The 16,929-nt window shown below is 46.9% G+C and overlaps 2 long non-coding RNA genes across 2 annotated transcripts; both read left to right on the top strand.

The window, feature by feature from the left end:
- The first annotated feature begins 8 nt into the window (after positions 1-8).
- LOC147228477 (uncharacterized) lies at positions 9-1,249 on the top strand. The gene is made up of 3 exons (XR_015106940.1): positions 9-178; positions 262-323; positions 388-1,249. It is a non-coding gene; the product is annotated as an uncharacterized LOC147228477 (long non-coding RNA).
- Positions 1,250-8,894: 7,645 nt separating this feature from the next.
- On the top strand, positions 8,895-16,080 carry LOC147228478 (uncharacterized). The gene is made up of 4 exons (XR_015106918.1): positions 8,895-9,023; positions 10,368-10,548; positions 10,649-12,990; positions 14,718-16,080. It is a non-coding gene; the product is annotated as an uncharacterized LOC147228478 (long non-coding RNA).
- Positions 16,081-16,929: the final 849 nt, after the last annotated feature.

A 16,929-nucleotide genomic window follows, 5' to 3' on the forward strand; every position in this document is an offset into this window, starting at 1 on the left:
CTGGGGATGATGTACATTCTAAGAAAGAACAAGAAGAGGCAGAAGAGTTATCAGTGATCCGAAATGTCCTTTCGGTGTCTCTCCATTTCCCAGATTCAATGAAAGCGGTGGCAGGCGGATCAATCGCAGCACTTTTCTTTCTGGTCCTGGTTTTGCTCCTGGTCACCCTGTTTCTCAGGTAAGTGCCTCAAGGTTGACACCCAAAGACTTTCTCTTGAGTTTAACATGAGTACTCAAGAGCTGGTCTTTCCTGCCTCCCAGAAAAAAGGTTGTTCTCCAAACAACCGTCTGGGCATCGAGTGGAACCGGACAGGGAAGCAGAGGTGAGGAACCAGATCTTCCTCAAACCTCCTTGACCAGCAGACTGAAGCCCCTCCGTCTCCTCAGGAACACCAGTACCAGAACTCCTCGGTCGGAGCAGGAGCAACGGCAGCAGGGCCGGGCGGTGACCTTGCATACTCCACTGTGACCTTCAAGGAAAGCCATGAAGAACCCGTCTACTCCAACGTCCTTCAAACCAAAGGCCTCGGCCTGAGCGGTGAGGATGAAGAGAAGGAAAGGGATGAGGATTAGGTGGAGTACAGTGTTATCAAATCTCCAGGGTGAGTCCTGGAGATTCTCCCAGGACCCCCTCTGTTACAGAGAGCCTGCTTTTCATTGGTGGTTGCTACGGTAACGCCGACAGCTTTTAGAACGCAGACCTTCCCCCTCATGTCGTAAGTGCGCCGCTGCTGTGCGATAAAGGCCAAAGTCTGTCGGGCCATGGAGGGTTTGTCACAACCAGGGACTTTGTCTAAAACTGTAAGATCTTTTACTTTTGACACTTCCATGAAGCTCTTGCAGGACATTGTTAATCCCCTGCATGAAACCTGCGAGCAGTAGGCGGGTCCTCCGAGCAGCGTCCGGGGAGCAGCCGTGGATTCGCTGCCTTGCTCACCGACTCTCCGGCAGGCCAGAAGAAGAACGGGAATCCACCCATTCAACTGCTTTCTTTGTTGCTCCTTCCTACAACCCATCCATCATCTACGCTTATCCTGCCCTCAAAATAAAGAGGATTTCAAACTCACTGAACAAGTGACTAATGTGTCACTTACTTCCTACTTCAGCCCATCAATGAATTATTATTAACATCCATCCATCTTCCAAGGCTCCAGGTGGTCAGGGTGAGCTTCTAGATGATTAGACAACAACAGCTAGTGTCATCAGCTCCGCCCTACCCTTCACCGAGTGTCCAGGATATGCAGCCTCAAGTCCGACAACCCGACCACAAGGGCGATTGAAGAACCGTGGCCTCAGGTGTCTTGGTTTCAAGTGCACATATGGACACATTTCTGCCTGACCATGGTGTTAGTTGTGGAAGATCCTTGACGAGCACAGTAGTCAGGATGAGCGCAGAGCGTCCCCTTGCCTGGCTCTGGGGTGGAAGGGGCCCCGGTAACCCGTGTCCAGGCAAAGGAAAGTTGGGTCCAGTGATTGTCTTCTTCATGGGGGTCTGCATACAAAGCTGGATACTTGTTGGTCATTCAGGATGAGCTCGGAGCTGTAATTCCACTGGTGTCCAGCAGAGGGTGAGAAAACACCCCAGAGCTGGAGATGAAGCAAAGGATTGGCTGAAAGGCCTGGTTCTCCTTCCTGCTGCAAATTCGACTCACCTGCTCCTGGAATGTGGTGACAAGCAGTTGCTCGCTGATTGGCCGGATGTGGTCACATGATCACACACCTGTGCCCAGTGGACTGGGAAGTCTGAGAGGAAAAGTCTTAATATCCACAGGTGAGTGCTCCTCTTCTTCTGACTTGTGGGGGAAACAGAAGAGGGAAGCATTTCCCAGATATATTGATAAGTTGCATCCAAGGATTTGGTCTTTTTAGCTTTGCAAGATTCATTTCAGGAGGCAGATTGGCTCAGGTGTGTCGAATCCACGACCAAATGAAGATGGATATTCTAAGGTTTAATTAAATTCATGAAACCGCTAATATTCATAGAGACTGAAGAAGTGGATGCACGTTTCATTTACAGGTTGCAGGCAGTTGGAAGGGACAAGGGTCAGTGAGGAACAAACCGTTAAAAGTTATATTTTGAGATTTTTACAGTCTGTCAATGTGTCTGTATGTTAGTTTACTGGACAGTATCTTCACCTGTCATGCGGAAAAAAACGGCGTTTGATTCCCCGACGGGGAGGAAACACTCTTTTATTGATTTATTACCTTTTGTGTATTTCATTTTAACTCTTGTAACAGAAGGTTTCATGCTAACGCACTAAGCTAAGGGACACAACAGGGTTGCTAGAAAGCTGCAAGCTAAAGAATGAAGCTCGACTGTGGTCGAAATAAAGCCATATATCTGGAGCACCTCGGAGCCAATCAGCTGTCATTGCAAAGTCTCGCCACTAGATGGCGCCAGATGATTGGCTAGACTCACCTGCGTCTGGAATCAGGAGATGAGCAGCTGCTCGCTGATTGGCTGGATCTGGTCACCTGATCGCACATCAATATGTCCATCTCCTGAGTCCAGTGGACAGTAAACATCTTAATATCCACAGGTGAGTGATTTCCTGCACTGTTTATTTACATTTTAGTTAGTTTAGTTTAGTTAGTGTCTGTGAGATCTCTATTTGTATGAACACTGTTCAAAACTGTGCGGTCCAGTTTTACACACTAGGTTTTTAATTCCTCCTTCTGCATTGCTTGTCATGAAAGTATTGTCCGTTTTTGTGGCTCCTGCCACGGGACCGGACTTTGTTGTCCCGGTGTGTTCAGATTATCATTCAGGGAAAAACGTCACAACGGCCAGGAACTAATCAAGCAAGAATGGTTTATTCAAAGTCAGGAAAATACACTTAGGCGATATCCCGGGCCAGAATGAATGTCACCCCGCGAGGATCGTTGTCTGCCGTTGTCTGCCGTCAGGAGCACCTCGGAGCCAATCAGGTGTCGTCTCAAAGTCTCGCCACTAGATGGCGCCAGGCGATTGGCTTGACTCACACGCATCTGGAACGAGGAGACGAGCAGCTGCTCGCTGATTGGCTGGGCCGGGTCACACGATCGCACACCTGTGTCCATCTTGTCATTAGTCCAGTGAACAGTATCTACACTTTCGCAGAAAACCGGGGGTCGATTCATAAACGGGGAGGAAACATCTTAATATACACAGGTGAGGGATTTACTGCCATTTTTATTTACATTTAAGTTTGTTTAATTGTGTGTGTGACCCCTGTTTCCTCTTTTCTGTGTGAACTCTACTTGTACGAACACACATCCAGTTGAATGAAGCTGCTTCTTCCTTTTCTTGCTGTTTTTCTCTGAGGAGTTCATAGGTCGATGATGAACGTTGACTCGAGATAAGACGAATTCTCCTCTCAGTTTGTGGGGACACTTTACTATCACTTGTGTGATGGACTGGTAACCAGTTAGTTATTTAGTTAGTTGTCAGTAAGGAACGGGAGAGGCGGGAGGAGGTTCTAAACACTGTGACAGGAAATGTACCCCCCAAAAAAAAACAAAAACAAAAGGAAAATAAAGTAACACAGGTTGATATTTTGTCCGTTTTTGTGGCTCCTGCCACGGGACCGGACTTTGTTGTCCCGGTGTGTTCAGATTATCATTCAGGGAAAAACTTCACAACGGCCAGGAACCAATCAAGCAAGAATGGTTTATCAAAAGTCAGGAAAATACACTTAGGAGATATCCCGGGCCAGAATGAATGTCACCCCGCGAGGATCGTTCGGCTCCTCCAGACACCCGCTGAGACGCGTCCGGTCGAATGTGTAGATGAAGAAGTTCTGGCCCCGATCCAAAGGATCAGGCTCATTTTATACCTTTTGGCCAAAAGGGTCGGAGGAAGTCCTGACAATGGCTTCCCCGACCCCCCCCATTTTACGCTCTCTAGGAGTGCGGCCATCTGGGCTGCGGGGCCTCGTAAAACTGCGCTTCGATCAGAGCTGTTGGTCGGAGGAAGTTTTGATAAACTTCTTCCGACCCTTGGTTTACGCTCTCTTGGAATATGAGCACCTGGGTTGTGTAAAACCGTGCTTTGATCGAAGTCGCGGTTCGGAAGAAGTCCTGATAATGACTTCCTGGCTCTAGTCGATTATCCCCGGGGTGTCATTGGAACAGCAGGGAAGCGCATTCCTTCACCTTACATGATGGGGTCTCGCAGTTACATTTTACAGTCTTTGAAATTGATAGTGAAATAATGATGTGAGGTTGGAGATTCTATCATTTGACGTAGGGGATTTTGCAAGTCCCTCTCTTGACGTGAGCGTCCTCACGTCACACAAGGACTACAATCAAAATAAGTAAATACAATGAATGTATGTAAACACAATGTATTATAACAGAATATTCTAACAGAAGGGACAAGGGTCAGTGAGGAACAAACCGTTAAAAGTTATCTTTTGAGATTTTTACAGTCTGTCAATGTGTCTCTATGTTAGTTTACTGGACAGTATCTTCACCTGTCATGCGGAAAACCAGTGTTCGATTCCCCGATGGGGAGGAAACACTCTTTTTTTTTTTTTTGATTTATTACCTTTTGTGTATTTCATTTTAACTCTTGTAACAGAAGGTTTCATGCTAACGCACTAAGCTAAGGGACACAACAGGGTTGCTAGAAAGCTGCAAGCTAAAGAATGAAGCTCGACTGTGGTAGAAATAAAGCCATATATCTGGAGCACCTCGGAGCCAATCAGCTGTCGTTGCAAAGTCTCGCCACTAGATGGCGCCAGATGATTGGCGAGACTCACCTGCGTCTGGAATGAGGAGATGAGCAGCTGCTCGCTGATTGGCTGGATCTGGTCACCTGATCGCACATCTATATGTCCATCTCCTGAGTCCAGTGGACAGTAAACATCTAGTAAACATCTTAATATCCACAGGTGCGTGATTTCCTGCACTGTTTATTTACATTTTAGTTAGTTTAGTTTAGTTAGTGTCTGTGAGATCTCTATTTGTATGAACACTGTTCAAAACTGTGCGGTCCAGTTTTACACACTAGGTTTTTAATTCCTCCTTCTGCATTGCTTGTCATGAAAGTATTTTGTGAATAAATGTGATGTTTTGGTAATTAAACACTGACTTTGAGTCTTTGAACTTCTGCTGATCATGATGATTTGGAAAGACTTGCGCGAGAGCAAGCAGAGCTGGCAAGTAAACACAAATGGACAGACATGAAAAAACTTCAGCCTGCAGACCAGCTGATTGTCAAAACGTGGAACGCGCTTCCCGTCACGTACAAAACACCGCAGCGTGTGAGTCTTGCCGTATTGACCGTGTTTGGATCTACATATGCATGCGAGCGGTCGTTCTCACACCTAAAACACATCAAAACCAACTTGCGGTCACACTTAACAGACAGAAGCCTAAACGTTTGCATGAAGCTGAACCTCACCACCATCAACCAGACTGCAAAGACATGAGCAAAACCCTGCACCACCAGAAGTCGCTTTAATAGTAAGAACTACTTTTCTTATTAATAAATACCTTTTCATTTATTTCGAACAACATGTTTTGACAGAGTCTTATTATAAAACATACATTGTTGGTCTTCTTCCATTTAGATCAGAAGTTGCTGACCTGAAGTTTTCGGACGTGTGGGTAAATAAGCAGAGCTGGCAAGTAAACACAAATGGACAGAAAAAAACTTCAGCCTGCAGACCAGCTGCTTGTTATAATATTGACAATGGACGGTCGTTCTCGCACCTGACACATTAGTCACTTGTTCAGTGAGTTTGAAATGCTCTTTATTTTAAAATAGTGAGGGCAGGATAAGCGGTAGATGATGGATGGGTTGTAGGAAGGAGCAACAAAGAAAGCAGTTGAATGGGTGGATTCCCGTTCTTCTTCTGGCCTGCCGGAGAGTCGGTGAGCAAGGCAGCGAATCCACGGCTGCTCCCCGGACGCTGCTCGGAGGACCCGCCTACTGCTCGCAGGTTTCATGCAGGGGATTAACAATGTCCTGCAAGAGCTTCATGGAAGTGTCAAAAGTAAAAGATCTTACAGTTTTAGACAAAGTCCCTGGTTGTGACAAACCCTCCATGGCCCGACAGACTTTGGCCTTTATCGCACAGCAGCGGCGCACTTACGACATGAGGGGGAAGGTCTGCGTTCTAAAAGCTGTCGGCGTTACCATAGCAACCACCATAGCAACCACCAATGAAAAGCAGGCTCTCGGAAACAGAGGGGGTCCTGGGAGAATCTCCAGGACTCACCCTGGATATTTGATAACACTGTACTCCATGTAATCCTCATCCCTTTCCTTCTCTTCATCCTCACCGCTCAGGCCGAGGCCTTTGGTTCGAAGGACGATGGAGTAGACGGATTCTTCATGGCTTTTCTTGAAGGTCACAGTGGAGTGTGCAAGGTTACCGTCCGGCCCTGCTGCCGTTGGTCCTGCTCCCGCCGAGGAGTTCTGGTACAGGTGTTCCTGAGGAGACGGAGGGGCTTCAGTCTGCTGGTCAAGGAGGTTTGAGGAAGATCTGGTTCCTCACCTCTGCTTCCCCGTCCGGTTCCACTTGATGCCCAGACGGTTGTTTGGAGAACATCTTTTTACTGGGAGGCAGGAAAGACCAGATCTTGAGTACTCATGTTAAACTCAAGGGAAAGTCTTTGGGTGTCAACCTTCAGGCACTTACCTGAGAAACAGGGTGACCAGGAGCAAAACCAGGGCCAGAAAGAAAAGTGCTGCGATTGATCCGCCTGCCACCGCTTTCATTGAATCTGGGAAATGGAGAGACACCGAAAGGACATTTCGGATCACTGATAACTGGACTGTTCCTCCCGAACTCTTCACAGACAAAGATGAAGAGAGACGGCGTCAAACAGCCACGACTTACTGGCCTTGACAAGGAGATGTACGGTAGCCTGGTGGCGCCCTCTTGTGTTCTCCACCTGACAGCTGTAGTTCCCACTGTTTTCAACTAGAACCTCAGTGATGGTGAGGAGCCGTCCGGCGGCTAGAAGAGAAACGTTGTTTTCCTTCTGCCAGACGTACGTGGCTTCTGGGTTTGCATCACTGTTGCAGCTCAGGTTGACTGAGCTGCCCTCCTTCACGGTGTTCGCCGGGCTTATCGACACCACGGGGAGCCTTGGAGCGTCTGGGAGAGAACGTTTGTCAAAGAAGGTTATTCCATATTGCCGAGCAGGAACGAGTTCTGCACGAGGAGCGTCCCATCTGCCGAACCCTCCGGATTGTTGACCAACGTAAAGCAGGCATGTGAAGTATGTGGGCAGTGATGTTTGAAGACGTGCCTGTTTACCCACATGACCTGAGCGGCAACAAGTTTACGAGGGACAGACTTTAATGGATGTAGTTTTTTCAAATAACCTCTGTGACTCACATTTCACATCGATGTGGACGGCCTCAGACGACTTCAACCCCGGCACATTTTCAACGGTGCAGTAATACTTCCCGGAGTCTGAGCTCCGAACTGGACTGAGGAGGAGTTGTCTTTCTGTGCCCACCGTGGTGTTTTCCCTTCCAATCTTGTACCAGAGGTACTTCACTGTCTCCCCCAGAGCGCTAAGGCAGGTCAGAGGCACTGAGCTGCCCTCCAGGATGTCAGCAGCACTGAACGACACCCGGGGGACATCCAGAGCATCTGGGGGTGAAGATGTGGAAACAAAAGACATGCAGTTACAAGTCAGCATGTTTAACTTTCCCCTGCAAGTGGACGGCAGGATGACGGCTTCAGGCTGGACTCTTCAGGTTGTTTGGTTTTCCAATAAGAATGAAGGAACACTCACACAGCGGCGGAGATGGGTGCTGAAGATGTCCTTCCAAAGCACAGGAGACAAAATCTGCGGGACTCAAATGGACCTTCAGGTGATCCTTCTTCTGGGAGGGGATCTCACTTCCGTTCAGCATCCAGATGTAGGAAAAACGACCCACTGAGCTGCAGCTGCTGTGACACAACAGCTCCACTTCCACCATGTTCTTATCGTTGTTTGTCCTCCTGACCTGAACCTGCAGAGCTGGATACCAAAGAGAGAGCGGGGAATAATGTCATCGTAAAGAAGCAGCCGATGCTTTCTAAAGCGATGGGCTTCGGCCGGATGTTTGCCTCCACGCGGACGACAGTGTGGTATGTTGAAGATGGTGAAGAGAAGGAGAAGAGTTATGAGGGAGAGGATGTTCCTCTCAGAATACAGTTGAAATCTGAGTTCGACCTTTGCTGTGAACCAAAGTCTGGAAGCGGTGAAAGTTCTTCAGCACCTGTAACGGTCAGCGTTGTCGCAGGTAACTCGTTCTTCCATCGAACGCCTGTCCCCTCAAGTCTGAAGTGATACTCTGCTGAATCGCTCTCGCTCAGGTCGCTGATTCTCAGTGTGGAGCGTCCGTTCCCTGAACCGTCCACCTCAACACGTCCCGTGTAGTTTGCCTTTTTCCTGATGTCTTCAGGCTGTGAGGGAGGCCTCCGATCCTTCCCTTCAGTGCGGAACCAGAACGTGGACCAAACTGTCCCTGGACTGGTGTAGCTGCAGGAGATGTCCACGGCCGAGCCCTTGGGGGCGCAGATGTCTCTGTGGGTGTAGGTCACCATGTTGCACACAGAACCCTTCACACCTGAGAGAGAACATTTCCAAGCAGAGTCACAAAGAGATCAGAATAATAGAAGAGAGATGCTAACAAAGAGGGGACTCACACACTGCAGGGGAGGGATGGCGCTCGTATCCTTGTATGGCACAAGACACACTGTTTGCAGAAGTTTCTTTGGAATAATAATGATAATAATAACTTTCTCCTTCAATTTTCCCTCCATTTCTAAACCAGCTATATGCAAGCCTCGTCGTTCCACAGTCGTCGACACATGACATGTAATAATAGTATTTTATGATCCTGAGGCCTGGAGGGACGAAAGACAGGAAAGATATTTCATTCAAATCTAACTTCACACAAAAGGAATATTTTTTTCTTTTTTTGTTTGAAATTTGTGTGTGATGGAAACGTCCAGTCGGAGAAACGTTGCTGCTGGGGTCTTACTCTTGACTTCCAGAGTGACCCCGGGGGATCCGGTGTAATTATCCAGGTCAGTGATGATTCTGAATTTGTAGGTGGCAGCGTCGCTCTCTCTCAGGTTGGAGATTGTCAGAGTGCACCACTTGTATCCACACCGATTCTTCACCCGGCCTGCGTACTCAGGCTCTGTTGTCAGGTCCACTGGTTGGCCGTCTCTCTGCTCAGTGAACCACAGTGTCCTGTGCAACTTATTCGATCTTTTTTGCAATCTGTCTGAATATGACGGGTAGTTGAAGATGCATCTTATCTCTGCACTGAATCCTGTCAGTGTGCAGAGTCTCATGGATCTGTACTTCACCTCCCACTCAGTGTAGGAAGGAGACACTGCAACATCAAGGGGGGAAACAGGAAGGAAAAACTTTTAACAATTTAACAATGAATACCTTTGCATTTTTATCGCAGGAAGATCATTTTGATCCAGCGTGAGGCTGCGTGACGCTCGTCTGCCGCCTGACTGAGTCCCTTCGGTTCAAACGTGCCGACACGAGACGGGGAAATTGAGCTTTGGGTCGGACCGAGCCGAGATGGTTCGCTATGTTCAAGCCGAAAAACTCTCAAAGGTCTGTTAGAACTGGACCGAACGGAAGATCTTCAAGACGCGAGAAGTGTCTTCAGGAGCATGGGCGAGGAGCACGCTCGGTCAGAAATGACGGCGGCAGAACCTCAGGCTCCAACTGGGACGGGAACACCGAGTTATCTGAAGAGAGAGGACTCTCGGCGGTTCTCTGGCGACTTTCTACACTTTGGCGATCCTTGAAATCTCCTCAAAAAACAAACGGCGAATGTAGAAATAACAGGACGGTATCCAGATACAAAGGTGCATCTCTGTCGCGATTTCCGTCAGTCGCCGTGTGATGCTTCACGAAATAGAAAGGAGAAGTTCGGTACCTTGGAGGGACAGGAGCAGGACCACGAGTCCACTCAGCGCTTCGGTCGGACTCATCGCCGCTCCGGCAGATGACCCAGAGACACCAGTCTCATATTAGCCTGGAAGAACCTGAGAGAAAGAAGTGTCTTCAGTGTGTGTTTGAGGGTGGGGTGGTGGCAACGCTGCATTTAATTCAACTTCCTTCCTCCTTCTGGCTGAGAAACAGTCTCAAGAAAACCCTCTGAAAAAGATGAGCGAGGCCTGTCATTTTCATCATCGGTACAGTTCAACTATGAGAGACAGAATGCAAAAAATATATATATATATATCAAGAAAATCACTGTCTGATTTTTAAAGAATTTATTTGCAAATGATGGTGGAAAATAAGCATGTGGTACTTTCTTGTGTACCCTTTGTTTGCAATGACAGAAGTCAAACATTGTCTTCACAAGGTTTTCACACACTGTCGCTGGTATTTTGTCCCAGATCTCCTCTGGAGCAGTGATGTTTCGGGGCTGTCGCCGGGCAACGGATTTTCAACTCCCTCCTAGGACGCTCCAGGACCTTGAGATGCTTCTTCTTTCCTTTACACGGATCCGTCGTCCTGGTCCCTTTGCAGAAAACCATCCCCAACGCATGATGTTTCCACCGCCGTGCTTCACAGTAGGTATGGTGTTATTTGGATACAACTCAGCGTTCTTTCCCCTCCAAACACGACAAGTTGAGTTTTGACCAGAAACTTCTATTTTGGTTTCATATGACCGTAGGACATTCTCTCAGCCCTCTTCGGGATCATCCAAATGCTCTCCAGCAAACTTCAGACGGGTCTGGACATGTACTGTCCTAAGCAGGGATACATGTCTTGCACTGCAGGCTTTGAGTCAGAGTCAGTCTTCCCAGCTGGTGCAGGTCAACCGTTTTGTTTCTTTTTGTTCTGGACCATAGTGGAGTTTGGAGCGGGACTGAGGTTGTAAACAGGTGTCTTTTATTCTGATCACCAGTTCAAACAGGTGCCATTAATACAGGGTAACATGTGGAGGACTAAGGCGCCTCTTCCAAAAGAAGTTCCAGGTCTGTGAGAGCCAGAAATCTTGCTTGTTTGTCGGTGACCAAATACTTATTTTCCAGCATCATTTGTAAATACATTCTTTAAAAATCAGACAATATGATTTTCTGGATTTTTTTCGCTCTCTGTCTCATATTGATGTGAACCTATGATGAAAATGACAGGCCTCTATCATCTTTTTTGGTGGGAGAACTTGCACGATTATCCTTTTTTGCCCCACTGTAGGCGTTGAGGGGCGGAGGGGACACTGCTGGGGTTGCCGTTGAGGTGAGAGGAGAAAACGTCGAGCCGAACAGGAAATTTCGGTGCAGATTTGGAGTTGTACTGGCGTCGTATACATGGAAAGATAAACGGGATAGGAGTTATCTTGAAGGAGGAGTTTGAGGAATGTTCTGCAGAAGCAAAGAGTGTCAGATGAATTGGTGAGTCTGAAGCTGGAAATTGAAGTTGTGATGCTCAGGGCTGTTAGTGGCTATGAACCACTGGTGGGAGGTGACTTAGAGGAGGAGAATTCCTGGATTGAGTCCCATGAAGCGATGAAGGTGAGTGGGGTCAGTGGTGCAGACCTCAGTGGACATGTTGGTGCAGGAAATAAGAGGTGATGGAGGTGTGATGGGCAGGGTTGGCCTCCAGGAGAGGAACGCAGAGGGACAGATGGTGGTCGACTTTGCAAAAAGGATGGAAAAGAGGACAAAGTGGTGGAAGCTGAAAAGGGAGGAGTGGCGTTTGGTTTTCAGGGAGGAGTTGAGAAAGGCTCTGGGTGATCAAGGAGAGCTTCCAGATGATTCTACAACTATAGCTCATGTGATCGGGGAGACCTGTAGAAGAGTACTTGGTGTGTCATCTGGGAGGAAAGTTGAGATGGAGACTTGGTGGTGGAATGAGGAAGTTCATACAGAGAAAGGGGAAACTGAGCAGAAGTCAGCCTTTGTGAGCAGAAGTGTGGTTTCATGACCGCAAAGACTTCAAGCGATGCGGTAATTCATTTTAAAATGCTGGTCGAGATGTACAGAGAAGGTCAGAGGAAACCGCATTGCGTCTTTGTAGACCTAAAAATAGCATCCAACAGGATCTGAGAGAACCTACGGTGCTGTAGGAGGAAGTCCAGAAGACCTCAGGATAGTAACGCCGAGTCCAGGTTTTTCTTTCGTTTCAGCGTAAAGGAGGTAAATTATAACACTTGATACGAACACTTTATAGCCTTAACTTTGATACTCTATATTTGACACTGAATCGTTCAGGATTGAGCACAAAGAAATAACTAATTTGATGTTGTTAGAGTTTTCTCTCTATATTCATAGCTATGTTATTTCGACTACTCACATGAAGACAGCCAGACGTGTGAGCACAAATGGCCTTTGTCCTCAAACAGGAACCTGCTCCCATGATTGTATATTCAAGGAAGCATGAAGGTGTTGCAGCTCAGTGGTAGAGCGCAAGCATGAGGTCCCGGGTTCAATCCTCAGCACCTCCACTGTATGTCGCGTCGGATGAAAGCGTCTGCCAAATGACTGCAAAGCAAATGGCAACCTACCCCCTGATAAGGAACTTACCCCCCTGAATGGAAACAGGAATCACCCTCTCCCTGTATATGATCTTGTCAACACCACCGATACACATTCACACGATAAAAGGCCGAGCAAGGAGGAACTCGGTGGGATTCTCTGGATCTTGCCTCCAAAGAGCGCTGAGTCTCCCCCTCTGCAGAGCTCAAAAGAATAGTCACTTGTCTGTGTTATTTCTTGCGATAACCTCGGTCTCCTCTTTACAGGCTTCAACTTAGACCGGCACGAATTAGGATCTCTCTCTAACAAAACTTGGCGCTGTGACCCGGATCCCAACACATCCAACAAGTGGCCGGTGGAGGAGGACACGCCGAAGCCCGTCGACGGCCAGATCTAGTGATCTGAGACAAAGACCCGGAGAGTGAATTCTCTACCTGGCCGGTGGTTAGAACTTCCTCCTCACACCTGCCATCGCTGGATTGACGGGATCTGAACGGACCGAGGAGGCCGAGGAGGAAACACCAAATTATCAGACTGAGTATGGTTTATACTTTTTTCCGCTAAAGAAAGTAGATATGGTTTATACTTTTGTCCACTAAAAGAAAGTAGATACGGTTTATACTTTTGTCCGCTTAAAGAAAGTATAGTAGAGTGACTGGTTTGTATGTGTGTGTGTGACTGATACATGTGTGTGATTGTTATGGTTTATACTTTTGTCCGCTTAAAGAAAGTATAGTAGAGTGCACTGGGGTGTGTGTGTGTGTGTGTTGTTACTTCAAAGAGATTTTTATACTGATTAGAGTCAGTCTCTGAAGTAAGTTTGATTTTTATTTTGTTTTTTTTTTGTTTTTTTTTGGTTGTGGCTAAAATTGAGAAAGTTGGTTTGCAGTGACGGCTGTGTCCGCAGAACACCAGGTTCTGTAGAAGCTTGACAGTCGATGATCTCTGTGAACATTGTGACTGATCGTTAACCACAACAACCTGTAGTGTAAAATGGGAAACTCTTCCAGTAGTAAAAATGAACAAGACCTGGAAGGGGATGTGAAATACATGCACAGATTGGATCCAGATAATGTACAATATGTAAGAAAATGGAAAAAGAAATACAAATTGGGATGAAAAATTAAGATTGGCATCATTAAAAATAATACAAGACAAACTTATAGATGAACACAAAAATGCAAAAACGAGAAAAACAGCAACAAAAAACTTGACGAAGTAAGAAAAGTTGAAAAATGGATAGAACAAGCCACTATACGAACACAAAGTATACAAAAAAAATAAAAAAATAAAAAGAACAAATTAAAGATCAGAGCAAAGAAACTATGTTCGTAGAAAAAGAACATAATGAAACAGTCGTCAAAGCTGTGCTGCAGCAACTCCCACCACAGGAGATGCCACAAGGTGCAGTTGGAGGACTTCCATCCTAGACGGACAGATGACACATGCTGGCATTGTGGTAAAACAGGCCACTGGTCACGACAGTGTGGGCAAAACAGACAAGGAGGTCATGACAGGAGAGACAGGTGAAGTGAGGAGCTGCACCCTTACCAAGTGAACGCACCTACACCTCATTCAGATGAGGATGAAGAAGAAGAAGAAGAAGAAGAACCACAAGAAGCTATTCTGCTCCCACAAAAATTAGCAGTAATAAAATCAATCAGGAACAGACGGTGTTACAAAAGCAAATACCTTCGCTGACAAAATAGCAAAGAAAGCAGCAAAACAAACACCTTCCACACCATCATTAATTGACAGTGACGTACTAAAGGATGCTCAGGAGAATGCATCAGCTGCTGAAAGACCATCCTGGCTCAAGAGAGGAGCAACAGACCTCAGTGGAATTTTGGTGATAAATGAAAAACCCATCCTACCGAAATCATTATCTAAAACAGCAGCTCTTATTTTGACTCATGGGCCTTGCCATGTGTCAACAGGAGGGATGGAGGTACTTATATCACAACACTTCTATACCATTAACCTAAATTACTATTTAGGACATTTTTGTGCACAATGTATAACATGCATTAAACATAATGCTCAAGCAAACTTAAGGCCAAAGAAAGGAGGGTTTCCAGATCCACAATATCCTTTTGAAATAATACATGGTCGACCATTCAAGTTACTGATTACACATCCAGACCTAGAGACGGCCCTCACAGAAGACTCCATAGTGGAATACATGTTAGAAAAAATGGAAAAACACAAAGACAACGAGATGTAACAGACACAAATGATCTGCCCGAATCTCAAACTGCTCCACAGGTGAAGGTCCGAGTTGGTGATTGGATCTTTGTGAAAGTCATAAAGAGAAGCTGTTGGAGTTCAGCACGCCGGGAAGGATCGTTCCAAGTTCTTCTAGCCACACCGACCGCAGTGAAAATTGCGGAAGGATCCACTTGGACTCATCGATCCCACTGTAAGGTACTCCCTGTGGATCCCACCGACACTGGCTGGTGGGGAAGGCTGACTACAAAGGGGAGCAAGAAGGACAGTCTTACTCGTCTCAAGGCATCGGCTGTGTCAGTGAAGAAACCGCCAGATCCCGAGCCGTCTAGCTTGGAGGGATCCAGGATGAGCCGACAAAACAAGAGAACCCGACCCAGCAGGAGAAGGCAGAGACAAACGATGACAAGTCTGAGGAGAAAGAAGGACCATCTCAAAATGGTGAAGAACCAGCCGGAGGGTAAAGAGGACAGTGATACTTTAACACCATTTCCACAGTTTGACCCTCTTGGATGGATTGTAAACGGAACTTGGTCACAAATCATTTTAAAATGCCTGACACCTGTAATTGTGATTCTTATCCTGTTTTGTTTGTTCACTATGTGCATTATTCCGTGTTCGAGAAGCACGATTGCTAAAATGGCTTCCGCAGCCTTTGTCCAGATGGCGATGATAGCAGTGCAGACCCGACCAAGGACTCACTACACTGGACAAACATATGAGCAACTGCCTGTGAGTGAGTTAGAAAAACATACCTGTAATAATTCGACTGTGGAAGACGACGATGATGTTGTATGAAGTGTTATCTCTAAACTTTGTACTAACATGGTGTGATGATGCCGAAGTGTTTAACATTGTTCGTAGTCTCATAAACAGGAGGGAAATGTTAGTTTTCTCTCTATATTCATAGCGATGTTATTTCCACTACTCACATGAAGACAGCCAGACGTGTGAGCACAAATGGCCTTTGTCCTCAAACAGGAACCTGCACCCATGATTGTATATTCAAGGAAGCATGAAGGTGTTGCAGCTCAGTGGTAGAGCGCAAGCATGAGGTCCCGGGTTCAATCCTCAGCACCTCCACTGTATGTCGCGTCGGATGAAAGCGTCTGCCAAATGACTGCAAAGCAAATGGCAACCTACCCCCTGATAAGGAACTTACCCCCCTGAATGGAAACAGGAATCACCCTCTCCCTGTATATGATCTTGTCAACACCACCGATACACATTCACACGATAAAAGGCCGAGCAAGGAGGAACTCGGTGGGATTCTCTGGATCTTGCCTCCAAAGAGCGCTGAGTCTCCCCCTCTGCAGAGCTCAAAAGAATAGTCACTTGTCTGTGTTATTTCTTGCGATAACCTCGGTCTCCTCTTTACAGGCTTCAACTTAGACCGGCACGAATTAGGATCTCTCTCTAACATGGTTTATTAGAGGTCAAGAAATACTCTTACGTGAATTCCCGGGCCGAAATGAACGTCACCCCGAGGGGATCGTTCACCCTTTCGAGACGTCCGCTGAGGTGCGTCCAGTCGGATGTGCAGATGAGGAGATTTCAGCCCCGACCTCAGGGAGTGGCCGTGATTTATACCACTATCTGGATGGTCGAGGTTTCTTCCTCATATGGAGTTGTTTTTCACAGCCTTTAGAAGAGGTCATCTAGGTACCAGGCTGTGTCATGAACTGGGCCTCCAGGCCTTCTGGGATTCGTCATTGCTAGTGCATTGGGGGTGTTAGTGGAAAAATACAAAGTTGGGTGCACTTTTGCCATCACGTGATGGGTTCCCGCGTGTGAATCTCGCGCAAATTTTAACAGTTGGTAGACTACATCTTGTGTAGACGAGGTGACCTGAAAGGGATCAGTGACTCCAACATAGTTGTTGGTGAGAGCGTAAGCAGGCAGCATAGGATGGTGGTTTGTAGGATGACTCTGGTGACAAGGAAGATGAAGAGGACAAAGTAGTGGAAGCTGAAAAGGGAGGAGTGTTGCATGGTTTTCAGGGAGGAGTTGAGAAAGGCTCCAGGTGGTCAGGGTGAGCTTCTAGATGATTGGACAACAACAGCTAGTGTCATCAGCTCCGCCCTACCCTTCACCGAGTGTCCAGGATATGCAGCCTCAAGTCCGACAACACGACCACAAGGTCGATCGAAGAACCGTGGCCTCAGGTGTCTTGGTTCCAAGTGCAAATATGGACGCCTTCATTCCTGACCATGGTGTTAGTTGTGGACAATCGGTGACCAGCACAGAAGTC

The sequence above is a fragment of the Fistularia commersonii genome, chromosome 12 (assembly GCF_037954325.1).
Source record: "Fistularia commersonii isolate RoL2024-O1a breed Wild chromosome 12, RoL_Fcom_v1.0, whole genome shotgun sequence".
NCBI lineage: Eukaryota > Metazoa > Chordata > Actinopteri > Syngnathiformes > Fistulariidae > Fistularia > Fistularia commersonii.